Here is a 26,701-nt window from a genome sequence, read left to right as displayed (position 1 = left end):
AGGGTCTCATGTAGCCCAGGCTAACTTGGAACTCTCTATATAGCCGAGGATGACCTTGAACTTCTGATCCTCCTGCCTCTACCTCCCAACTGTTGGGACTACAGGCCTCTGCCACCACCCCCAGTTTTTAAAGTGCTGGAGGTTGAACCCAGGGTTTTGTTCCTGCTAAGCAAGCACTCTACCAACTGAACTATATCTGAGCCCATGACAGAAATTTTAGACAATTTAGAAAAAAGTTTAAATCAGCTACAATGATCTGGGCATGGTGCCACACACCATTAGCTCTAGCACTTGGGAGGGAGAGGCAGGTAGATCTCTGTGAGTTCCAAGCCAGCTGGGGCTACACAGAGACAATAAAATAAAATAAAATAAAATAAAATAAAATAAAATAAAATAAAATAAAATAAAAAGCAGTGTCTTCTGAGGTGTGAGGTAGAAAGAAGACCACACCAGAACGAAGTGAGCCGGGCGTGGTGGCACACTCCTTTGATCCCAGCCACTCAGAAGGCAGAGGCAGGAGGATCTCTGCACGTTCAAGATCAGCCTGGTCTGCATAGCGAGTTTCAGACCAGCCAGGGAGGGCTACATAGTGAAACTTTGTCTTGGGGGAAAAAAAAGGCAAAGGAAGAAGTGGATGTTTTCTGCCTGTCAAGCCTTTGATACTGTGCCATGATTCAGATTATTAACCAAGGGCTCTTGTACGTGAGGCTGTGAGTTATTTACCAAGACTGTAGCATTTCTGAGATACCTGAATTATCAGGTGAAGTTACCCTTCCTCCTGTTTCCTCGTTCAACTTCGTTTCAAATGTCTTAATATAGCCACGGCATGTCCACAGAACGTGATAGAGTAAACACATCCGTGGGTCACCGATGAGCCGAACTTTGCAAAACATCTGAGAAAATGTGTTTGGAAAAAGACTGCACAGTTTGGAAGAATTTTAGAGCAACTCACGAATCGGCTAACCCAGTCAAAAGATTACTCACTTAAGAATGATATAATTACTTTCTTTGCTTAAAGCCAGGGAAAAGTTGACACACTGATTAAAGGAAAATCAGTGAAAAAAAACAGAGTTACATTCTACAGACTAAATTCGGGCTGTTCCAAGGAGCAGGCCCGAGGCTTATTTGAGGAAAGATTATCTTGACAAATTAGATAAACATTTTCTGCATGACAGCGCGCTGATGGAGAGTCCGCTCAGCAAGCACACCTGGTAGCGGTTGGCTTCGTGTTTAACCAAGGTGTTCAGCTCTCCCGAGTTCTCCCGGGGGCTTTGTTTACCGTTCGGCAGGTAGGGGCAGAGCCAGGGGAGGCCTTGGTGACTGCTGTTGGCCTTGCAGATGTCTTACCCTGTCCCAGCTCTATTCCCATGTCCCCTTTTGGGTTAAAACAACTCTTGGCTAGACCAGTCCACAGAAGCCAACGGCACAAGCTAAAGGAAGCCTGCAGGCCAGCGTCCCCAAAGCAAATAAAAATGGCAAAGGCAAACAAATGCGTGGACACCCACTCCCTGGGCTCCCTTCCACAGTCAGCAGGGGTGGAGAGCACAGAGCACCCGGGAGGTTACTGTGGACCCAGAGCCGCCAGCACACAGTCTGCAAGGCAGGATGAGGAAGAGATGGTCGGTGTGTCTCTGCTCAGGGCCCTGCTGCTGTGACTGAGGTCTTGGGAGTAGGCGGCCTTCCCTGGGGCCTTTGTGGACAGAGCTCTAAAGCCAGCTAGAGGTCTCTGGGAGGCCCAGGTGTCCCTGTGACATGGCGTCTGTAAAAAGCAGGCACTTCCTGGAGGCAGAAATTGGAGGAATGGCTCCATGTCCTCCACACACTTAGCAGTTTTCCTTTGTTTGAGACAGGGTCTTGTGTGGTCCAACCTGCCTGCCTCTGCCTCCTAGTGCTGGGATGACCGTTAAGCATACCACCACGCCTGACCCTTTCCTTGTCTCTGTCTCTCTCTCCCTTTCCTTTGTTTAAAAAAATATTTTATTTATTATTATTTTTTTTATGTGTATGAGTGTATTGCCTGCACACAGGTAGGTGCACCCATGTCATGTAATGCCGCGGAGGTCAGAAGAGGGCATTGGATCCCCTGGAACTGGAGTTGTAGATGGTTATTATTTACCATGTGGGTGCTGGGAACCAAACCCAGGACCGTTGTAAGAGTATCCAGTCCTCGTAACCACTGAGCCATCTCTTTTTCTTTTTTTTTTTTAAATCTTAGTTTTTCTTTTTTTGAGACAGTCTCCTATAGCCCAAGCTGACTTCAAACTTAGATGGCTGAGGATGACCTTGAACTTCTAACCCTCCTGATTCTACCTCCCCACTCTGGGATTACAGTAGTGCACCATCATACCTACTTTTCTGTGGCGCTGGAGATTTAGTCCAGAACGTCACGCTAGGCAATGACTCTACCAGTTGAGCTACATCGTCAGCTTTTCCAATTTTTTTAAGGTGTAATAATGTTTCCATCAGAGAAGATACAAAATTAGACAAAATATCGGCTTAAGAGACCAGGGAGTCTCTCCTTAATGACGTCTCTTGGTATAAACAGGTGTGTGGCCAAGTTCACCTCCACAGGCAGGACCACATTCCAGAGAGGTCAGAAGACTGAGGAACAGAAAGATCAGGCCAGTCATTTTCATAGGTTTCAGAGGCTAAACAGTTAAAGACTCAGTCTTGATGGGTGTGGTGGTTCACACCTGTGATCCCAGTGCTTGAGAGGCAGAGGCAGGAAGATCTCTGTGTAGAGGCCAGCCTGGTCTACATAATGAGTTCCAGGTCAGCTGTGGCTACAGGGAGACCCGGTCTCAAGAAGTCCAAAAACCAAAACCCCCCAAAAAAGACTCAGTCTTGCCATTCCCTGGGAACTGTTACCCTGGTTACTGCATCCAGTAGTTGTCTGTTTTGTTATTTGTTTGTTCGGTTTGTCTCTTTGAGACAGGGTCTCCCTGTGGCCCTGAATGACCTGGAACTCACTATGTAGACCAGGCTGGCCTTTCTCTCACAGAGCTCCACCTGCCTCTGCCTTCGGTGTGCTGGGATTAAAGGCGTGTGCCACCCAACCAGGCATTTTGCTGACGGCTCAATGAGAACTGAACCCTGGTCCTTGGTAGGAGCAGCCAGTGCTCTTGACAGCTGAGCCATCCCTCCAGTCCAATATCGAACATTTAAAAAACTATTTCAGACATTTTCTTTCTGTCTTTTGAGAACTCCCTGTTTATTTCCATGCCCCAATTTTTTAAAAAGATATTTTGTTATTTTTATTTCATATATGAGTGTATTGCCTGCATGTATGTAGGCATACCCATGTTGTGCAGTGCCTGAGGAGGTCAGAAGAGGCGTCAGATTCAACTGGAGTTGTTGGACAGTCATTAGCTACCATGTGGGTCTGGGACTCAAACCCCGGTCCTCTGCAAAGAGCAGCTAGTGCTCTTAACCACTGAGGCCTACCATGCTCCAGTTCTTAATTGGGCTCTTCTCCTCCTCCTCCTCTTCTTCCTCTCCTTCGACCTCTTTTGATGTTTAGCTTTTTGAGTTCTTTGTATATTCTAGATGCTAACCCTCTGTCAGAGGTATTGTGGGTAAAGACTTTTTCTCATTCCATAGATTACTTCTTCACTCAAATGATGGTGTCCTTTGCTGTACAGAAGCTTTTTAGTTTTATGAGGTCCCTTTTGGCAGTGGTTGGACTTAATGCTACACTATATAGATATTCCGTTCAGAAAGTCCTGCCTTGTGCCTATAAGTTCCATGTATTTCCTACTTTCTACTCTATCAGATTGAGAGTAACAGGTCTTATGTTGGGTCTTGATCCATTTGAAGCTGAGTTGTACATGGTGAGAGACAGGGATGCAGCACCATTTGTTGAACATGCTGTCTCATCTCCAGTGTGTATGTTGGGCCCCTTTGTCAAAATTCAGGTAGCCGTAATGTGTGGGACCTTGCTTTAAATCTAGGTTCTCAGTTCTAGTCCATTGATCCATGTGTCTGTCTTCTATGCCAGTTCCATGCTGTTTTTATTACTATAGCTCTGTAGTATAATTTGAAATCAGGGATGTTGATGCCTCCAGTAGTTCTATTGTTCAGGATTGTTTTGGCTATCCTGTTTTGTTGTTGTTGTTGTTGTTGTTGTGCTTCCCTATGAAATTTGAGATTATTTTTTAAGTATCTGGAATTTTAATGGCTATTGCATGGAATTTGTAGATTGCTTTGTGTAGGAAGGCCATGTTCACAATATTAACCCTGCTGATCCATGAGCATGGGAGGGCTTTCCATATTGTATCTTCTATAATTTCTTTCTCCAGTGTCTTAATTTTTTTATTATGCTGGTCTTTCATTCCCTTGATTATATTCATCCAAGACAGTTTATGGATTTAGAGGCTATCATTAATGGAATTGATTTCGCGGTTTCCTTCTCACTATGTCCGTTGTTGGTTTACAGGAACGCTACTGATTTTGTGTGTTGATTTTCTATCCTGCTGTTTTGCTGAATGATCAGCTCCAGGAGTTTTCTGATGGACTCTTTAGGGTCTTTTATGTATAGAATCATATCATATGCAAAAAGGGACGCTTTGACTTCTTCCCTTCCTGTTTGTATCCCCTTTAACTCCTTAGTTATTTTATTGCTCTAGCTAAGACTTCAAGTACTGTATGGAACAGGAATGTAGAGTAGACATTCTTGTCTCATTCCTGAATGTAGTAAACACTTGATTTTCCTCCATTTAACATGACGTTGGCTAAGGATTTGTGGTATACTGCTTTTATCGTGTTGAGATGTGTCCCCTGTATCTCTAGATTTTCAAGGATCTTGTCAAAGGCCTTTTTTGCATCTAATGAGATGACCATGTGGTTTCTGTCCTTAAGTCTATTTATGAGGTGGATTACATTTCTTGATTTACATATGTTGAACCATCTCTGAATCTCTGGGCTAAAACCAACTTGATCATAGTGTAGTATCTTTTTGATGTGCTCTTGCATTCAGGTCACAAGTATTTTATTTAGATTTTTTTTTTTTTTTGATTTTTTGAGACAGGGTCTCCCTGTAGCCCCAGCTGTCCTGGAACTCACTATGTAGGGCAGGCTGGCTTTGAACCCACAGAGATCCACCTGCCTCTGCCTCCAGAGTGCTGGGATTAAAGGCGTGCGCCACCATGCCCAGCACTTATTTAGAATTTTTTATGTCCATGTTCCTCAGAGAGATTGGCCGATAATTGTTGTTGTTGTTGTATCTTTGGTTTTGGTATCGGCTTCATAAAAAGAATTTGGAAGGGTTCCTTCCTCTTCTATTTTACAGAATAATTTGAGGAGTGTCGGTATTAGTTGTTCTTTGAAGGTCTGGTAGAATTCTACACTGTATTCATCTGGTCCTGGGCATTTTTGAGTTGGGAGATTTTAATTACTACTTCTATCTCGGTTGTAAGAGGTCTATTTAAATTGCTCATCTCGTCTTGGTTAAATTTTGGCAGGTTATACATATCTAGAAATTCATCTATTTCTTTTAGATTTTTTCCAGTTTAGGAATGTAGGTTTGTGGGCTTTTGGTTTGCGTGGGGTATTTTTATTTTAGTTTTTATTTTCCTTTTTTGGCCTTTTTGAGACAAGGTCTCCCTGTAGCCCCAGCTGGCCTGGAACTCACTATATAGACCAGGCTGGCCTTGAACTCACAGAGATCCGCCTGCCTCTGCCTCCCGAGTGCTAGAATTAAAGGTGTGCGCCACCACGCCAGGCTTAATACAGGTTTTTAAAATGTTTTTGTATGAGTCTCTGAATTTCCTCAGTGTCTGCTGTAATGTTTCCCTTTTCATCTCTGATTTTAATTTGGGTCCTCTTTCCTTTCTTTTGGTTAGTTTGGCTACAGGTTTATCAATGCCGTTAATCTTTTTGAAGAATGTTTAATTAATCTTTGTACCGTTTGTTGGTTGTTTTCACTTCATCATTTCAGCCTTGACATTGACTACCTCATCCACTCTTCGGGTATTGCTTGTTCTTGTTTTTCTAAGGTCTTCAGGTACATCGTTAAGTTATTAGCATGAGATGTCTCTAATTTTCTGATGTTGGTACTTAGTGCTATAACTTTCCTCTTAAGAATGACTTCATTGCTTCCCAGGCGAGCTCTCCTAGCTTTGGAGAACACTATACAAGGCGCTAAGGGAGAACATCGATCAATGGTCCAACACCAGCTTCAAGACCAAGTAATGACATCGATGACAGGCGCAGCAAATAACACAGGTGCAGTAGTAACACTTTTATCTTTGGGGTAATCAACAGCTACCTAACTGGACTAAAAGCCCACTCAATGAGAGATACTGCACATAGCCAAATATACATGGCTGGAGAGGTCCTAGAACTTAGAGAAAACCCCAAGACTGTCACATCCCTAGACTAAGGTAATTTCTTACTATGTGCAAAAGATGTATCCTTATATTTACAGACAAATATCCCAGTCACCACTCATCTAAGAAGCTTCTTTTTCACTAAAGACTATTACAGAGTACCACAACTGGTCACACACAGACACTGTCTGTGAATTGCCCAAGCCTAAGTGGTACATCTACAATGCAACTTCTACACCTAAGGCTCACGGAACATAGAAAGGGGTAAAGCGGACACTCATGAATATCTCAGTTCTCAATAATGAAGCTCCCTCATGTAGCAGATGGCCAGGAACACAAAAGGTCACAAATGGCCAAAACATAGAGATTAAGAGTCTGCAGAATGCTGGTCCTTGGACAGGACTCCTATATTAAACTTCACCCACCCAGGGCTCAGGGGCCATTGCAGAAGGGGGCAGAAAGATTACAAGAGCCAGGGAGGAGGTGCGTGACCACATGGAAATAGAATCTGACAGGCTCCTAGGACCCTGCTCATATGAACCTGCAGTAATAATGTCAGCACGCACAAGACCCACGCAAACTCAAGCAGACAAAAACCCAGCACAGAACTGGGGAAATGGACAGCAGGCCCCAATTTTAGCTGAAGAACTATTGTCAGCTGATTACTGCTGGGTGAGGTAGAGCTGACCTTCCTAAAGCAAGGGACTCTAGATAGGCTGACTAGACCTCAGTAGATGAACTTGCACTGAGGGACAACTGGGGACACTAACTTGACACAATAGGCCTTAACACAAATGACAGAATGCATGAATTCCAGTGGGGGAGCTGTGGGAGGGTGCCAGTGGGGAAGGGGGAATATTGAAATATTGTATATGAAATACACAAAAATTCAGTTAAAAATTTTTTTAAAAAAGAATGCCTTAAGTGTATCCCATAGATCATTGTATGATGTGCTTTCATTTTCATTCAGTGCTAGGAATGTTTTGATTTTTTTCCTGATTTCCTCATTGACCCTATTTTCATTCAGTAGTGTTTAGTTTTTTCCCATTTCTATTGTTGTTGCTATCCAGCCTGGTCTACATGGTGAGCCGAAGGCCAGCCTGTGCTACATGAGACCCTGGGTTGCACCAAGTCCACTGCAAGTCTGAATAGTTGCCTGTGTTCGGGGACTCCACACCAAATAGCATCAACACAGGACACTCCCTCACCTAGGAACCTTCACACTGTTCCAGGGAGAATTCTCTCACATGCCCAGATCTGCAGAACACACACACACACACATACACACACACACACACACACACACACACACACACACACAAGTAGATAGTGAGAGGTGGCATAGAGCTGCACTGGCTAGGGACTTTGAGACCCAAAGCAAACTTGGGGGTTGGGAGGTTCTTGGGTGCCTTTAGCCCAGGAAGAAATAGTCAAGTCAGAACCAACAATGCCCAGCAAAAATGGCCCCAACAAAAACCTTGTGATTCACGCCAAAGAACCAGGAAAGGGCAACCTAGCAAGACAGGACATTTAGATAATAGCTGCTTTTACTCTGCCAAGCATCCCGGGAAAGCTGGCACCCACCTCAGGAGTGGTGGGCATGGCAACAACAGGGTAGGCAGTGGGGGTGGAATGTGTGTGGGTGTAAGATTCCCACAGGGTAGTGTGGGAAAATGCTGAGCAGGGACCCAGTATTTTCACCCTATTGGTCAGTCAGGAGGGTCAGCAGAATCACACGGGGTCCTCAGCTCCGACACTACCTGCCAGGAATCAAGTGCTCCTCCTTCCTCCACTGGGTGGGTTGAGGGAAGGCCTGGTATACCTCAGGATCTTCCTGCACCCCACTGCAGCATCCTTGAAGACTGAGAGGGGGCAGGGTCTCCTGGTAGTGCTGAGGAGCACTGCAACACAGGGGCCAGCACAGACCTTCTGAGTCCCAGAATTGACTCTGCAAGTGGGGTCTCAAAACAGCACCAAAATACCAAGTTTTCAATAAAAAAATCACTCACCATCCCATGAACCAGGAGGTTCTTGAAATAAATGAAAACAGCCAAGCCTGGTGGCTCATGCCTGTAACCCCAGGTACATGGAGGAAGAGCTCTTGAGCACAGTGAACTTCAGGCCAGTGAGGGAAGCACAGCAAGATCTTGTCTCAGAAAAGGTAATGCTGTCGGGCGTGGTGGCGCTTGCCTTTAGTCCCAGCACTCAGTTCCAGCACTGGAGGGAGAGGCAGGTGGATCTCTGTGAGTTCCAGGACAGCTGGGGCTCCTGGGAGACCCTGTCTCAAGCCCCCCTCCCCCACCCAAAGTAAGTAAATAAACATGTAAAAATACATTTAAAAAAGAAATGAAAATAAAACAAGTCAAACATCCCAAAAGACAGTCATCTGGCCCAAATAATTTTAAGAGAATTATACAGTTTTAAAAATTAACACCAATTTTCACAATTTCTTCCAGAAAACAGAAGGAAGATTGAAAATTCCCCAATTCGTTTTATGAAGTGAACATTATCTAATACCAAACCCACATAAAAATGGTACCAAAAAGAGAGCTCCAGAGGCTGGAAGGATGGCTCAGAGGTTAAGAGCACTGACTGCTCTTGCAGGGGACCTGGGTTCAAATCCCAGCACCCACATGGCAGCTAATATCTGCCCATGACTCCAGTTCCAGGGGATCTGTCACCCTCTCCTGGTCTCCTCAGGCACAGCACATACATGTTGTACTTAGATACATGCAGGCAAAATACTCATACATAAAACAAAACTAAATAAATCTTTTTCTTTTTGAAACAGTATCTCTCTGTAGCCCCAACTGGCCTGGATCTTGCTATGTAGACCAGGCTGGCCCTGATTTCACAGAGATTTGCCTGCCTCTGCCTCCTGAGTGCTGGGTATTAAAAGTGCCTGCCACCATGCCTGGCCAAAATAAATTTTAAACTAACTTCAAAAATGTGTCCTCCAACCTCCACATGCACACTGTGGCATTCACACACACACACACACACACACACACACACACAATAAGTAGAATAAAAGTGTCAGGCATGGTGACACATGCTTTTAAGTACTCCGGAGGTAGAGGCAGGTGGATCTCTGTGAAATCAAGGCCAGCCTAGTCTACATCGGTAGCTCTGGGCCAGCTGGGCCTACAGGGAGAACTTGTCTCAAAAAAAAAAAAAAAAAAAAAAAAAACATTAATAATGAAAATCAAAGAAAAAGAAAACAAGGACTAGAGGTTGGGGGTTTACCAGCATGTGATGCTCCCTACTTTTCTGCCTAGGATACCTGGGTGGGTGGCACAGTGAGACGGTTGTGTGGATGGGAGACCGCTGGCCTTAGGTGGAACTGGCTGGCAGAAAAGGGGGAGACCTCTTCCATTGTGCCCAGGGATGGCGCTGGTGAAGCTAGTAAACACATCGGTCCTATGAGGTGTCTCCTAGCCAATGAGCATGGATGGGGATGTAAGCAAGAAACAAACCACAGAACTCACCCACGTGGTCTCGGAGGAGAGTACCAAGACAACCCAGATCTTCACCCTTGCCTCCAGAACACTGTTACTGCGTCAGTAAAACATGCCTGATATCAAAAGAGCATCAAGAGATGTCTTTAGAGACTCCCCTACCATCAGGAGCTCAAGGCCATCCTCAGCTGCACCGCGTTCAGGCCAGCTAGGGGTTGCCTGAGACCCAGTCTCATCAAACCGACAGCAAAAGCCAAAGCAACCCCCATACCAATCCAAGGTGATCATTTTCATCTACTGATAGAGAAGCTAGGCTTTTCTTTCGCATTTTTAATATTTTTATTGCACATAATGCGAGAGGGTACTCATGTGCAGTTGGGTCTTGGCACCAGGACTGGTCGAGTGAGTGGGAGGCTGTGCCTCGCTTCGCCTCTACCTGCCTGCTTCCGGGTCAGAATGAAGAACACGGAAGTGCCACCTGGACGATGTGACAGATGCCAGCCGAGTAGCCTGTCACTGGGCTAAAGAGAGCAAAACCATGCTGCCCCACCCCCAAGCCCTATGTCCCTGCCCTTAACTCTCCTGAACCTTTCTTTTCCCTGGATATCCCCCAGCAGCCTTGGGCCTCGTTTCCTAAGTCACACCTTTGCCAAGGTTTGGGTTGTTGATTGTTTCTGTTTGAGGATTATATAGCTAAAAGGCCCATAAGCCTGTCACTGGGCTAAAGAGAGCAAAACCATGCTGCCCCACCCCCAAGCCCTATGTCCCTGCCCTTAACTCTCCTGAACCTTTCTTTTCCCTGGATATCCCCCAGCAGCCTTGGGCCTCGTTTCCTAAGTCACACCTTTGCCACGGTTTGGGTTGTTGATTGTTTCTGTTTGAGGATTATCTGGCTAAAAGGCCCATATACGAATGTATTTGTGTGTGTGTGTGTGTGTGTGTGTGTGTGTGTGTGTGTAGGTGTTTGCATGCCGTGGTATTCATGTGAGATGTAGAGTCCATTTTCTCCTTCCACCTTTCTGCAGGTTCTGGGGATCAAACCCGTGCTGTCGGGCTTGCACAGCAAGCCCTATTACCTGCTACGCCATCTCGCCAGCCCCCTTACAATTCTGGTCTTCCTCTTACCTTAGCTATGAAACGCTTTTACTCGCCCACATACCCATGGGCCCCTATCTTGTTCTTTCTGCACTTTGCAGACTTAGTCATGGCCCTGCAAGGATTAGGTGCAAATGTCACTCTCCCCTTCCTGTCATGGATTATGCAAGTAAAAAATGGATTGTGTAAGGTGCGTGCTGGCTCTTTCCTCCAGTGCTAACACAGCAACAGTGTTTAAGAACTTTTTTTTTTCTCTTTCTTGCAGAGGGAACGAATGAGCAGGCAGAGTCATAAGTTTCTTGGCAAGAACACTGACCCGGGAGTCTGCCAAACTGCCGGTCCCTGCAGGGAGAGTCTCACCCACAGCCTGGGATTGAAATGTAACACGGCTGCCCACTGTTTTGGCAGGGACGGTTAGAAATGGTTTCTGCAGGAAGAAGTCCTCTCCAGGGTCCTCTCCAGTCCTTGATGATGAGACTCCCATGCACTCGAGCTACCAGCCCAAAGACTTTTAGTAAAGTAGGACTGGTAAACCACAGTCAGGGCACCGTTCTCTGAGGCAGCCCAGCAGACTGTGTCTAGGTTTTTGTGGATCAACCATGCCTGTAAACTAAGGTTCCACCTATCCCACCACAAGATGTAGGGCACAGCACTTGCGAGTGTGGTCTTTGGAAACGGTCATACCAACATGATGGAATGTTTCTGCATCTAATGATAAAGTCTAGCTTCAAGGTTGGGGATGCAGCCCAATGGGTAGAGGCCTTGCTTAGAATGCACCAAGCCCTAGATTTGATCCCCAGCACTGCATAAACTTGGTGTAGCAATACAGGCCTGTAATCCCAGAACGCTTGAGGCAGAGACAGGAGAATCAGGAGTTCAGCTACACAGCCAATTTGAGTCCAGTCTATGCTGAGACCCTGCCTTTAAAAAAACTCAAAAAGATAAACTAGGAAAAAATTTTAAAGTTAGGGGTGCTTTGTTTTGTTTTGTTTGAGTCAGTGTCTCCCTGTATCCCCAGCTAGCCTGGAATTCACTATGTAGACCAGGGGGGGCCTCAACTTCAAGAGATCCACCTGCCTCTGCCTTCTGAGTGCTGGGATTAAAGGCATGCACCACCACGTCTGGTGGCTATTTATTTTTTCAAATATTATATTTTCATTTTTATATTTTAATAAATTACATCCTTAAAGATTTTGTATTACGTGTGTGGGTTTGTGCACGTGAGTACAGTGTCTGCGGGGATCAGAAGATGGCCTCGGGTCTCCTGGCACTGAAGTTACAGGAGTTTGTTAGCTGTCTGACATGGGTGCCAGGAACTCCACTTATATCCTCTGCAAGAATAGTACGGGCTCAACTGCTGAGCCATCCCTCCCATCCAAATACCATATTTTAAAGCTTTTAGTCTCATAAAGTAATTGTATGTACTTAAGAGATACAATGGCTAACGATCTAACTGGGCCGAGCGGTGTCTCCATCTCCAGAAACACTTATCACTGGCTTGTGATAACAGCTGCTCTCTTCAGCTCTTTTAAGTAAATTTTTATTTTTTACTTTAATCATATGAGGTTTTTGCCTACATGTATGTAAGTACGCCATGTGCATGCAATGCCCGTAGAAGCCAGAAGAGGGCGTTGGATCCCCTGGAAATGGAGTCATGGTTGGTTGGTAGCCGCCATGTGGGTGCTAAGAACCAATCCCTAGTTCTCTTTAAGAGCAGCCAGTGCTCTTGAATTCTCTGAGCTATCTCTCTAGTCCAGTTCTTGTAACAAATAATGTGTCTGGGAACCAGTCACTGTACCGTATTCTGAATAGTTTATTTCCCAAGTGGGCATGGTGGCATGCACCAAAATTCCCAGCACTCAGGAGGTGGAGGCGAGAGGATCACAACAAACTTCAAATTTTTGTCTCAAAAAGATAAAACGAAGGCCAAGGAGCCGACTCAGCGGGTGAAGACGCTTGCAACCAAGCCCAATGACCTGAGTTCAATCACCAGAACCCAGATGACGGAAAGGTGGCTCAGGTGTCCACTCACTTCCACCGCATGCTTGCCTTCAATCTATACACAAAATAAGCAAATGTAAGAAAAAAAAAGTTGAGACAAAGTAAAACAAAAAATCAGCCAGATGTGATGGTCCACGCCTGTCACTCCAACACTTAGGAAACGGAGACAGGAGGATTGCCTTGAATTCCAGGCCAGCCTGAGATACAGGATCAGACATAAATAATAGTAATTATGGGGCTGGAGAGATGACTCAGCAGTTATGAGTACAGACTGCTTGGGCTGGAGCACCGGTGCAGCCGTCAAAGGCTCAGGCTCACAAGCAAAAGAGCACTGGCTGCTCTTGCAGAGGACCCAGGTTCGATTCCCAGCACCCACATGGCAGCTAACAACCATCTGTAACTCCAGTTCCAGGGGAATCTGATGCCTTCTTATGACCTCTGCGGGCATTGCATAACACAGGTACACTTACACACATGTAAGCAATACACCCACACCCATAATTTTTTAAATTGTTTTAAAGTAATAAATAAAGTAAAAATGAATAATAATTATTATAACTTTATAACTTATTTCTCCTTTAATTTACAAAGTATGAGCTGTGAATTAATTTTTTGTAAATTTTTCTAGTTTGTGTGTGTGTGTGTGTGTGTGTGTTTGTGCGCACATGTGCGCACGTACAAGTGCTTGAGTTTGAAATTAGGGTCTCTCACTGCCAAGCCGGTGTTGGGCTGCTTTGAGCTCCGCTGCATCTCTAGCTTTTGAAATTTTAAAAAATGTTTATTATTTTTATTTTATGAGTATTATGTGTATGTAAGTGCACCCATGTGGTGCAATGCCTGCAGAAACCAGAAGAAAACGTTGAATTCCCTAGAACTGGGATTATGGATGGTTGTTAGCTGGCATGTGGGTTCTGGGAATTGAACCCGGGTTTTCTGCAAGAGCAGCCAGTGCTTTTAACCACTAAGCCATCTCTCCAGCCATAAGAACTTTATAATTTTACTTTACTTCAATTTAGCTTTTTGAGACAGGTCTTAAGTAGCACAGACTAACTTCAAATTTGCTATGCAGCTGATGCTGATCTTGAACTACAGAGGGCATTCAAAGCCGGCTTAGGCTGCGTAACTCTACATTGTCTCTAAATTAAAATTGAAAGACTGGGTGTGCAGCTCAATGGTAGAGTGCTCACCTAGTATATGTGAGGCCCTGGGTTCCATCCTTTTTATCAATCAATCAATCAATCAATCAATCAATCAATCAATCAATCGATCGATCGATCAATCAATCAATCAATCAATCAATCGATCATCAGAATGACTGTACTTTTTAAACACCTTAGAATATAACCACAATTCAGTTGGCAAGTTAGTTTGCCCAAGATTTTCCAATAAATAAGATTTTATTCTTTGATCTACCAAATAGGTAGAGTTTATAACAGGATGGTATTACCTACACATCTCTACAGGGAACTGCAAAGCTAAACAAACAAAAACCCCAAATCATCTGACAAATGAAGGCACTCACTGAACAGGGAGGGTCAACAGAAGAAATACAAAGGGCCAAATAAATACTTGAAAAAGTGTTCGGCTCCCTCAGCCCCAGGGGGAAATGCAAATTTGAACTGATTCCACCTCACTAGTCAGAATGTCTACCATCAAGGAGACAAAAGGGGCCGGGTGTGGCGGTATATGCCTTTGATCCCAGCACTTGGGAGGCAGAAGTAGGCAGAGCACTGTGGGTTGGAGGCCAGCCTGGTCTAGCAAGATGACTCAGCTTGTGAAGCCTGCTGACCTGAGTTCCATCCCCAGGACCCAACACACACACACACACACACACACACACACACACACACACACACACAAATCGTAATAGGAAAAGAATACAAGATATGCAGCCAGCAAGTAGGGAAAGAGGGAGCTTGGTCACTGGTGGTGACCACATATTCTGGAGTAGCCACTCTGGAAATCAGTGTGGAGCTTCTTCAAAAACTGAAACAGAAGATACCACACCAGTCTACACCTAAAGGGCTCTTTGTCAGCACACCTCAGAGATACTTGCACGTCTGTGTTCATCCTGCACTGTTCACAACAGCTAGGAAATGGAAGCAGCCTGTCCACTGACAGAGGATTAGATAAAGACAACATGGTGCAGAGAAGCAATGGAATGCCATTCAGCCATTAAGATGAAAAGATGAGATCTGCAGGAAGCTGGATGGGACTGGAGTGCATTCAGTGGAGTGAGCCAGACCCAGACAAATGAGGCATGTTTTCTCTCACATGCAGGCCCTAAGTTTAAAGTTTCATGTATGTGTGCCTTTATGTGTGTATGGGGCATGAAACAAGAATCCACTCTGTGGTGGAGGGTGATCTTAAACTCCTGATCTTCCTGCCTTCAGCTCCTGTTAGGGTTCTTGGCATGTTACCACCTCTGGTAAGAGCAGTGGTGTTTCTTCAGTTTAATTTACTGCATTTTTGTCGTTTTGAGTTTGCTTGATGCTAGGAATTGAACCCAGGGCCCTGCTAGGGTTTCTACCAAACCCAGTTTTCTGGGTTTTGTTGTTGTTGTTTATTTTTTGTCTTATTTATTTTGGGGGTGGTATATATTTGTTATTTGTTTTTTTATTTTTTGAGACAGGGTTTAACTCTGTAGCCTAGGCTACAGCTAGTGTATGTAACCCTGTACACTACATAGCCCTGGCTACTTTGAACTCATAGTAATCATCCTCCCACATGCTGGGATTCCTGTCATCATGAACCAGCATATTGAGTTTCAATATCTTTTTTTGGTCTTTTTGAGACAGGGTCTCCCTATAACCCCAGCTGGCCTGGAACTTACCATGTAGACCAGGCTGGCCTTGAACTCACAGAGATCTGTCTGCCTCTGTCTCCCAAGCACTGACTAAAGTTCAGTATCTTTCTTTGGCCACAAAAAGTGATATTTGTTCAGAGAAAAAGAAAAAAAGAAAAGTTGTCCATCCCTTGGCTCCCTTCCCTCCCCCTCAACATCTTTTTAAAAAGAATTTTATTCTCTTTAAAATTCTGAATTAGGACTTTTCTGCCAGGCATAGTGGCATAGTAATAGTAATAACTGTTCTCAGGAGTGGAGGCAGGAGGATCAGGAGTTCAAGGTCATCTTTGGCTACATAGAGTTTGAGGGTGGCCTGGAATAATATAGGAGACCCTGCTTCAAAAAAAACCAAAAAAACAAAACAGACAAACAAAAAACTAGGACTGGATAGGTGTCTCAGTTGTTAAGAGTGCACGTTGATCTTGCCAAGGACCTGAGCTTGGTTCTCAAAACCTATGCCCAGCAGCTCACAACTGTCTGTAACTCCAGGTCCAAGGGATCCAACACCTGGCTTCCTCAGGTACCTACAATCATGTACACATACCCACAGGCAGACACACACATATATATAATAAAATAATAAGAATAAACTTTTTAAAAACACATACACACATACACATATACTTAAGTGTTTCTGTTATCTTAGGGGCCTCTTATGCGTGAAGTACTGTCTCTGTTTACACTGTATACACACTGTACAGGGTAATGAATGAGGATTACAGCCCTCTGAATAATCTCGCATCTTTATGGCGATCAGAACAGAACATATGTCCAGCCAGGAAAGACGCTCTCTCTCTTTCTCTCCCCCTCCCTCTCCTCTCCTTTCTCCTCTCTCCAGGGTTTCACTCTGTGGCTCAGACTGTCAAGGAATTCTTTGTGTTGCCCGGACTGGCCTTGAACTTGCACCAAGTCTTCTACCTCCACTTCGAGTGCTGGGAATGTAGGCCTGAGCGCCGGTGCCTGGCTTCTATGGTGCTGGGGATGGAGCCAGGCTCTGTCCACACTAGACAAGTAGTACACACACTGAGCCACACCCCCAGCCTCCACACGCCAGTTTCTCAGTGCTTCCTCTCAAGTGGATCAATTGGATTGTGTAACCCTAGGCTATGTACTAAGTTAGGGGCCAGCCTGGACTACATGAGACCGTGTTTCCAAAAGAAGAGAAGGAAAGACGAGGAAAGAAAAGCCAGTTTGAATGTCTACGACTGTCAGGAAAATGATAACAAATTACGTTCTCCTTTACCAGACAAAACAGCAACCCTGTGCAGGGCATTCTCCCCTCATCTGGGAGCACACTTACCTGTCGTCATCATCTTGTCCCGTCAGTGCACTTACCTGTCGTCAGCACTGTTTGGGGATATGTACAGCACAATGAGATTCTCTGAGAGAAGGAGCGACCCTATCCGTATAAATTTTGTTGCAGTATACCGATTTTTTTCCTGCTGTTACTTCATCTGCTGTGCCTCACTTATGAACTCTTCATCGTATACGTGTATGTCCAGGTGGCAGCCTGGTCCAGGGAAAGTTGCTGTTCTTCCAAGTTTCAGGTTGTGTCTGTGTGTCTTGGCAGGTGTGTCCTGTGGATAAAGGGAGACTCCGGTGTGATCACCAGATGAACGAACTGTTTAGATGCAGATGCCACACAGCTGTTCAAAGTGGTGCCTGGGAAGCCAGGCCCTATGGTGCTAAAGCCAGTGTTGCGTTTTGCCTATGCCACATCCCAAGAGAATATCTAAGCATGAACATGCTTCCTCCTCAAACGTGTTTAGCATTACCATTTGCCCAACCTCGTGCTGTCCCTAGAGTGGATACAGAGATGGACGCTGTGGGAAATACCTCTGACCTTCCGGGGCTCACAGTATAGCTAGGAAGGTAAAGAAGACAACTTCGATCTTGTGTAAGTGTATGTGTGTGAGTGTGTGTGTTGTGTGCAAATGTGTTGTGTGTGTAAATGTATGTGATTAGGGGGTCTGCAAGTGTATGTGTAAGTTGTGTGAGCGTGAGGAGTGTATGAGTATGTATGTGTGAACCTGTGTGTCTGAGTACGTGTGTGTGTGTGTGTGTGTGTGTGCATTTGGGTGTATGTGACTGAGTGTGCCTGAGTGTGTGTATGTGACTGTGTGTATGTATGAGTGTGAGTGTATGTGAGCATGTGTGTATACTCATGCCACAGCACATGTGTACAAGTCAGAGGACATGTTTCCTGGGTCGGCTTCTCCGTCCTCCTTGCTCTGAGACAGAACTCTCTTGTCTCTGTACCGAGGCTGCCGCAAGCTTCCCACCTCCTGTCAATGTTTAGATTACAAATGTGCATATCATTACTGAATTCAACTTTAATATTTTTTCTTTTAATTTTTAATCATGTTTGGGGGGAGGTAATGTGCACATAAGTTCAGGTGCCCTCGGAGGCCAGAGTTGCTGGAATCCCTGGAGCTGGAGTTACAGGTGGTTGTGAGCTGCCTACCACTAGGGCTGGGAATCTGCAAAGAGCAGCACACTCTCTTATCAGCTGACCCATCTCTCCAGCCCTGCAGTCAACTTTTTATGTGGGTTTGTGGATCATATTCATGTGACTAGGTTTGAGCAGCAAGCACTTTTACCCACCAAGTCAGTGCCCCCACCCTCAACAATTTAAAATCTTCAGCTTACGGTAATGTTCAGCTACCTACTAGCTTTGCTGAATTTCCCTCTTCTTCAAGCGCATGCCACGTGCTTCTGTGTTCGCTAACACTGCAGCCCAGCCTCCCTTCCCAAACACAGGCCCTCCCTCTTCCTGCAGGACTCCCACCCAGACTCAGGAAAGCCTTCCCAGCAGCCTCTGGGGTTCTGCTCCTCCTTTCCCACTTTCCCGTCTCCCTCCCTTCTTGCTTCCCCTTTGCTGTTTCCGCTGTCCTAGAAAAGTACATTTTGTTTGTTTGAGTTTTGCTTTTTTTTTTTTTTAGGCAAGATCTTGTATGTCCCAGGCTAACCCAGAACTGGTTAGGTAAGCTGAGGATGACCCTGAACTCCAGAGCCTCTAGCTTTCACTTTCCTGGGGCCGGCAGGGATTACAGGCCAAGAACCACCAGGTCCAGCTGAAAGTAGATTTTTTTGTTGTTGCTGTGATTCTGGAATTTGTTTTGGGTCTTTTTGAGACGGTCTCCCTGTAGTCCCAGCTGTCCTGGAACTTACTATGTAGACTAAGCTGGCCTTGAACTCACAGAGATCTGCCTCCCTCTGCCTCCCAAGTGCTGGGATTAAGGGCATGCACCACCACGCCCAGCAAGTTATTTATTTATTTTTGAGGCCAGTAGCCCAGTTTAGCTCGCTGTGTCATTAAGGGTGGCCTTGAGCATCCTGATCTGCCTATTTGGAAGGTTCCGCCAGCTGTTCTCACCTTTCCTTGACCAAGTTCGTGATGCCTGGAGGTTACCAGTACAGGAAATCAGGGGCCCATACTGTGTTTGTAATGACCAGAAGCTGGGGTCACTCTAGATGCCCAGCATCAGCAAGTCCTACCAGATTTATACAGTATAACACTACACAGTCATTAAGGATGAGGCTGACAAGGCCCCAGACCGGAAGCTTTGCTTTCTATTGAGGTGCAGGTTCAAGGTGAACAGGGCCCTGTGTGGGAACTTCGAGATGGCAAGCTGTGCCTCTCTGTCTGTGTGGGGGAGAGTGGGGACAGACTGACCTGCAACTGAGGTGTTGGAGCAGCTCACAGGCCAGAGGCCTGTATTTTCCAAAGCTTTGTACATCATCAGGTCAGGAGAAATGAAGATTGCGGTCCACTGCTCAGTCCATGGGGCTGGAGGGGCAGAAATCCTGGAGAAGGGGCCGAACACATGGGAATAGAGAAAATATCTTCTCAGTTACTGCAAACTGGTTTGGGAATCCAGGAACACTTTGACCTGGGCATCAGATATGCTCTGAACATTGGTATCTACAGCCTGGACTTCTACATGTGGCTGGGTATACCAGGCACCAGCCAGCATCACAGACAAGCAGCATGGGACAGGCTGCCTTGGGGACAAACAGGAAAGGGGAGGCCACATTGATGCAAGCACAGGTGTGGTGGGCTCACCCTCCTGGCAAATTCTACCCAAGCTGATGTGGTGGTGCATGCCTTTAATTCCAGCACTCATGAGGCAGAGGCAGAGGCAGAGGCAAATGGATCCTTGAGTTTGAGGCTAGCCTGATCTACATAGTTCTGGGTCAGCCAGGGGTACACAGAGACCCTGTTTCTAAAGAAATAAATGAAATTCTATCCAAAAGGTCAATAAAGGTTTCTCAGTGAAATATTTTGTAAAAAGATGATATATAAAGGAACAGACTGCACACAGGAACGCAGATGTGACTTCATCCTAACATAGCAGTGGTTATCTCTGGCAGGCCCTTAGGCAGGCTTTCCTTGCTTTTTAAGAATGAATTTTTAAAATATGTTAAAAGTGGGGCTGGAGAGATGGCTCCATCGCCAAGAGCACTGGCTGCTCTTGCAGAGGGCCTGGGTTTGGTTCCCAGCACATACAGGACTATTAACAACCACCTGTAACTCTAGTTCTAGGGATTCAATGCCTTCTTCTGACCTCTGTGGGCACTGCAGGGCACAGGTGCACAGACATTCAGGCAGTATACTCGTACACAAAAAATAAAAATAATAAAATATTTTTAAATGTACTGAAATAACACAAAAATTCAATAAAAATACTTTTAAAAAAGAAATCTTGATAAAGAGAACTAAGATGCTATGTATGAAATACATAAAAATTCAATAAAAACTTTTTTTTAAATGCACTAAAGTAAAACAGTGTCTGGAATGGTAACACATATCTGTCACCCCAGCACTCAGGAGGCAAAACAGAAGGGTCAGGAGTTCAAGGTCAGCCTCAGCTCTACAGCAAGTTCAAGGCCAGGCTGTAAACAGACAAATCAAAAACAAAACAAAACCAATTAAGTTCTTTCTTTGGAAGTGACGTTTCAAGGGGTCTGATGGTGACAGGCTAGAACATTCTCTCTTCACAGACTGGCTGGCCCCTGAGCTTCCAGGAGATCCTCCTGTCTCTGCTGAGCCATCTCACTGACCTGAAAATTGTTTTTATAGCGTAGTGATGGGGTCACTTAATTTGCTGGGGAAATACTTCAAAGAGGAGCTGACCTTAAGCTGACTCTAAAGGTAATCAAATAAAAGGCTAAAAGGCAGAGAGAGGAAGGCAGGTGCTAGGGAAAGGGTTGTGAAAGCACAAAGTCCTTCAGTCCTTCCAGATTTGGGGAGTATTAGAAGGAGGTGAGGCATGAGGTACACAGGAGTCTGTAAGCATGCATCCCGTCCTGCACAATTAAAACGAATGTTGTTAGAACAAAGCAACACACTCTGTGTGCGCCAAAGCAAAATGCATGGAAGAATATTCTTTATAGGAAAATAAATAAAATGATGGGTATGGTTAGGTGAATAACAAATCCACATATAGCATTACATATGCATTAAGGCTGAGTTAGTGGGACAGTTGCCGTCTCCTGCCTCGGAAGAGTCACTATTAGAAATTATATTCTCACATCATGCTGAAAAAGAACAGGGAAAGCGGAGAAAAGCTAGTCAGAAATATCACTCTGCCTCCGATGATTCTGTTTTCCTTTTGCATAAGCCTGTGTCTTTCAAATAAATCCACAAGCAAATAGCTCCATTCTGTAGACGAGAAATTAGAAAAGACCATGTAATCATCTGACAATGGGACTGAAAACAAGCCCAGAGGAAACGGGCGGCCGTTCTCGCAGAGTCACAATGCGCTGTTCTGTTTGCTCCCACTCTCGGTGACGGTCCTGACATTTCTTGTTTTCTAATTGGACTTTATGAATGAGGGCTGAAGGGTGCTGTCTGATGAATGATATGAAAACGATCTTCGGAGGCAGTGAGGTCCGCACACAGGAAGCCCGCCTTTGTGTGGGGACTTGCAGAGGAGAGCCCGAATTTCAGCCCATGTAAAGCATGGAGGCTTTGGATAGGATTCGGCTACGTGTAATATGTAAACCGAACACACAGGCAGGAGACTTTAGAACTGTTCCACATCTCCTGCTTTCCCACAGTTCATCGGTCACGAGTGTTTATACCACGAAGAGAAGGAAGTCCACTGACTTTCACTTTAGTTCGGCTGCTCCAGGCTGACCCAAGTTTCCACTGCGCGCTGGGCTTATTTTTGTGTTTTTCTCCTATGGAGACCAGACTGGCTTGGAACTTGCTATGCAGACCACGCTGGCCTCGAATGTGAGGATAGCCTCCAGAGTGCTGGGATTATAGGTATAACCCATTATGCCTGATAGATATATATACTATGTATAAGTAGAAATGATACAGGAAACACTCTTTAGGAAAAATAACCTCTAAAAGATATATAAGGGGCTGGAGAGATGGCTCAGCAGTTACTAGAACTGACTGCTCTTGCAGAGGACCTGGGGTTCAATTCCCAGCACTTATATGGCAGCTAACAACCATCTATAACTCCAGTTCCAGGGGACCCAACACCCTCTTCTGACCTCCTCGGGTATTGCATGACATGGGTGCACTTACATACATGCGGGTAATACATTCATACACATAAAATAAAAATAAAATATTTTTAAAAGAATTTATTTTTAAGAAAATAAATAAAATTTAAAAAAAATAAAAGATATGGGGCTGGAGAGATAGTGCAGTGGTTAAGAACACTGTTCTTGCAGAAAACCCCATTTCAAATCCCAGCACCCACATGGCAGCTAACAACTGTCTCCAGTTCCAGGGGATCCTACAGTCTCTTCTGTCTTCTGAAGAGGTCTTCTGACATGGGTGCACTTATCTACATGCAGGTAATACACACATACACATAAAATAAAAATAATTTTAAAAAGATATATAAAATAAGGAAGAGTTTAAGAAGTGAGTCGATTGATTGGCATAGTGACTGCCAATCATATTAAAGGGTGGCATTGAACCCAACTATTTATTTTCCTTTTTAAAAATTTATTAAGGACTAGAGAGATGGCACAGAAGTTAAGAGCACTAGCTGTTCATGCAGAAGACCCAGGTTTGAAACCCAGGACACACAGGGCCACTAACAACCATCTGTAACTCCGGTTCCAGGGGATCTGACGCCCTTTTCTTTCCTTTGTGGGCATCGCATGACATGGGTGCACTTACATACATGCAGGAAATCATGCACATAAAATAAAAATAACAAATAAGGGCCAGGGGTGATGGCCCACGCCTTTAGTTCCAGCACTCAGGAGGCAGAGTCAGGTGGATCTCTGTGAGTTCAAGGCCAGCCTGGTCTACATAGTGAGTTCCAGGCCAGTTGGGGCTACAGAGAGACCCTGTCTCAGAAAGACCAAAAATAAACAAACAAATAAATAAATTTTTAAAAATTTTAATTATCTTATTAACTAACTATTCATTGCAGGACTAAGGATGGAACCTAGGGCCTTACACGTGCTAGGCACGCACCCCACCAAGCAGCCATGTCCCCAGCCTTTTGTTTTGATTTGAGACAGTGTCTCAGCTAGGTCTGGTGGCATATGCTGGTGATCCCAGCACTCAGGTGATAGAGGCAGAAGGAACAGGAATTCAAGGTAACCTCAACTACATAGCAAGTTCGAGACCATCCTGGGCTGGCTATGTGAGACCCTGCCTTAATGAAGAAACGAGCAAACAAACAAATAAGAAACTGAAGAGATGGCTCAGCAGTAAAGAACTTGCTGCTCTTTCAGAAGACACCAGATCTGTTCCTAGCACCCACAGAGGACTGCTTACAATAGCCAATAACTCCATTGCCAAGGATTCAGCCTCCATGGACACCTGCACACAAGTACCATACATATAGACACAGACACACACACACACACACACACACAACACAGACACACACAGACACACACACATACAGACACACACATACATACACAGACAGACACACACACATATATATACACACACACATACACACACACACACACACACACACACACAAGACACACACACACATATATACACACACACACACACACACACACAAATAAATCTGAAAATAGAAACAACAGAGGTAACTGTTCTCCCACTGTAGCCCAGGAGGGGCTGAAATTCACTCTTGCAAAGGGCCCAGGTTCAATTCTCAGCACACACATGACGGCTAACAACCATCCATAACTCCAATTCCAAGGGAATTTGATGACCTACTCTGACCCCTGCAGGCACTGCACGACACAAGTGCATTTACATACATGCAGGCAATACACTTATACACATAAAATAAAAATAAATAAAATGTTTTAAAAATAAAAAATAAGCTTTTAAAGCATGATTTTTTTTTAAGTATCCATATGCAGAGTACATATACAATGAATTTTCTAAGATTTTCTTTTGAGACGGGATCTCCCTGTAGCCCCAGCTGACCTGAAACTCACTATGTAGACCAGGTTGACCTTGATATCCCAGATATCTGCCTGCCTCTGCCACCTGAGTGCTGGGACTAAAGGCATGCGCCACCATGCCCAGCAATAAATGGATTTTTTCAAAAGGGAAATCTCACAATGTAGTCCAGGCCGGTTTTGAACCTGTAATCCTCCTGTCTTAGCCTCCTAAATGCTGGGTTTACAGGCCTGTGCCACTACCCTTCTGTTTTTAGTTTGTTTGGTTTGTTTAGACATAGCCTAATGTAGCCCAGGCTAGACTCAAACTTCTTAGCCAAGGTTGGCTTTGAACTCCCAATCCTTCTGCCTGCACCTGCCAAGTGCTGGGTTATAGGCCTGTGCTGTCACACTTGGCTTCTCCTTCAACACAGGGCTTGACTGTATGGCCCAGGCTGGGTTTGAAGTTGCAGTAATCCACTAGCCGCTGCCTCCCCAGTGCTGGGTTAGTGAGTGTTCACTAACACACCCAGCATTTCTCCTTTCAATTTTGCTGCAGATTTTGGTAAGAAGAAAATGGACCGTGTACATTATTTAGTCATTAACCCTCCTCAGGCCTAAGATTTCACCTCCACTGAAAGAATTAGTGGGATTTCCCCACCTCACACCCCAAACCCTTAACATGATTTGAAAGAACTCCCCCCGGCGTTGGGGACCAAATTCATGGAGCCTCGGGTATGCTGGGCAAGCGCCCTACCACTGATCTTCACCTTGACCCCTAACGAGTTTTTCATCTACCCTTTTGAAAGGTTATCAGGAGACACTGAGGACAGCAATATTGTACTTTGGACTAATACATGACATTTAAGCATTAAAAGTCATCACCATAAGCTGGGTGGGCTCAAGCCTGTTGTCCCAGAGCTTGAGAGGCTGAGGCAGGAGAGTGAGTTGCCCAGAAGGTGAGTTTGAGGCCAACCTGGCTACAGGGTGAGACTTTATATCAAAGCCAAACAGCACAAAACAAAACATTTCATCACAACAACAAAGGGAATGGAAGGATAGGAGGAAGGGAGGGGGCGGGGAGGGGAGAGGAGGGTCAGCCTTGTGTCTTGGGTTTTATATCTGTGTCAGCCTCTCCGTCATTGGAGTTTCTCTCCCAGCTATATGGTCTGGTGAGTGGCTAACCAGCAGGACCCCATGGTTTATGAAAGGGTCATTCATCTCTGGCTGAGCAAGAAGGTCTTGGGCCACAGTGAGTTGGCTCCTGCGTGCATAGCCTCAAAGTACAGATGGCTCCTCAGGGCAGGAATTAGCACTGAAGAGAGATGTGCCTCTCAGACCCACACAGTGGTCAATTCACTCTGTGGCACCAGGGCGGGTCTGCTTCAAGGCCTTTCGGAAGATGCCATATTTGGCCCTGTGTCCCGTCATGGTGGATATGTTTACTCCCTCAAATGTGCCTCAGACTCTTCCCAAAAGAGGGACTATAACCAAAATCGAAGTGAGCTTCTTGATGGTTTGAGAACACTTGAGGTCATTTGGGCATCACCTCTGCAGAGGATAAAGACAAAGCCTTCCCTGGTGAGTCCTGGCCTCTGTCTGAGGAGAGATGGAAACAGGAGCAGTTGTGGGCCAGGCTGGCCTCTCCTAACTCCTCTTAATAGTGAACATGTGGGCTGGGGCCTAGGCGGGAGCTGGGCTCGCTGAGTAAACAGGATGGGCTGAGGAAGAATGATGCTTTTATGTCCTTGTCTGTTATGGGTCCGGGGGACTCTTCAGCAGGGATGAAAGGGGAGGCAGAGTTAAAGGAAGTCTTTGCAGAGCTAATTGTGTGGGTCCGTGATGTCCCATGGAAGGGCTGGACGCCAGCTGCCATTGCTAAGCAGACGGGGCTGCTGGCTTCAGATCTGTAGTTCTCGAACATCCCCATCTTCTGACTCTCTCTTTACACCTTTCACTTATTTCTTCACGCCACTAATGTTAAATGAAGGCAGCTATCACTCAGGATGGCTGTGGCATGGTGAACACTGCAGGGAACAATGTAGTCATCACCAAGACACAGACAGTGAGCAGGCTAGACCCAGTGCCCTGGAGCAGAGGCTGAGCCTGGAACTGGCCAATTGGGAATGGAGGGAGGGCTTTCTGGGGACACGATCCCACAAATGCAAAAGCTGAGGGTCTTGATGGGTCAAGAATACTGCAAAGCAGAAGCCAACTGTTGTGCTGCTTAGAGAAGTCGTTCTGGAAAGATGCTCAGCAGTTACAAGCACTGGCTGCTCTTGCAGAGGACCCAGGTTCCATTCCCAGCACCTACATGGTGGCTAACAATCATCTGTAACTCCAGTTCCAGGGGATCTAACACCCTCTTCTGGCCTCCGAGAGCATTGAAGGACATGGGTGCACTCACATACACGTACAGGCAATACACTCATACACATAAAGTAAAAATAATAAATAAAATATTTTTTAAAAAGTCGTTCTCCCAGAGATGAGGAAGAAAACAAAGGAATCCTCAAGACTCAGGACGGATGTGTGGAGAGAACACAAAACTCATTCAGGTGCTTAGTGTGGAGATGAGGTTCCACACAGAGAACAGCGAGAGGAAAGGGTACTTCCACACGAAC

This window comes from Nannospalax galili, unplaced genomic scaffold, assembly GCF_000622305.1.
Source record: "Nannospalax galili isolate Female #2095 unplaced genomic scaffold, S.galili_v1.0 scaffold1177, whole genome shotgun sequence".
Lineage (NCBI taxonomy): Eukaryota > Metazoa > Chordata > Mammalia > Rodentia > Spalacidae > Nannospalax > Nannospalax galili.
Note: the sequence above shows the minus strand (reverse complement) of the source record.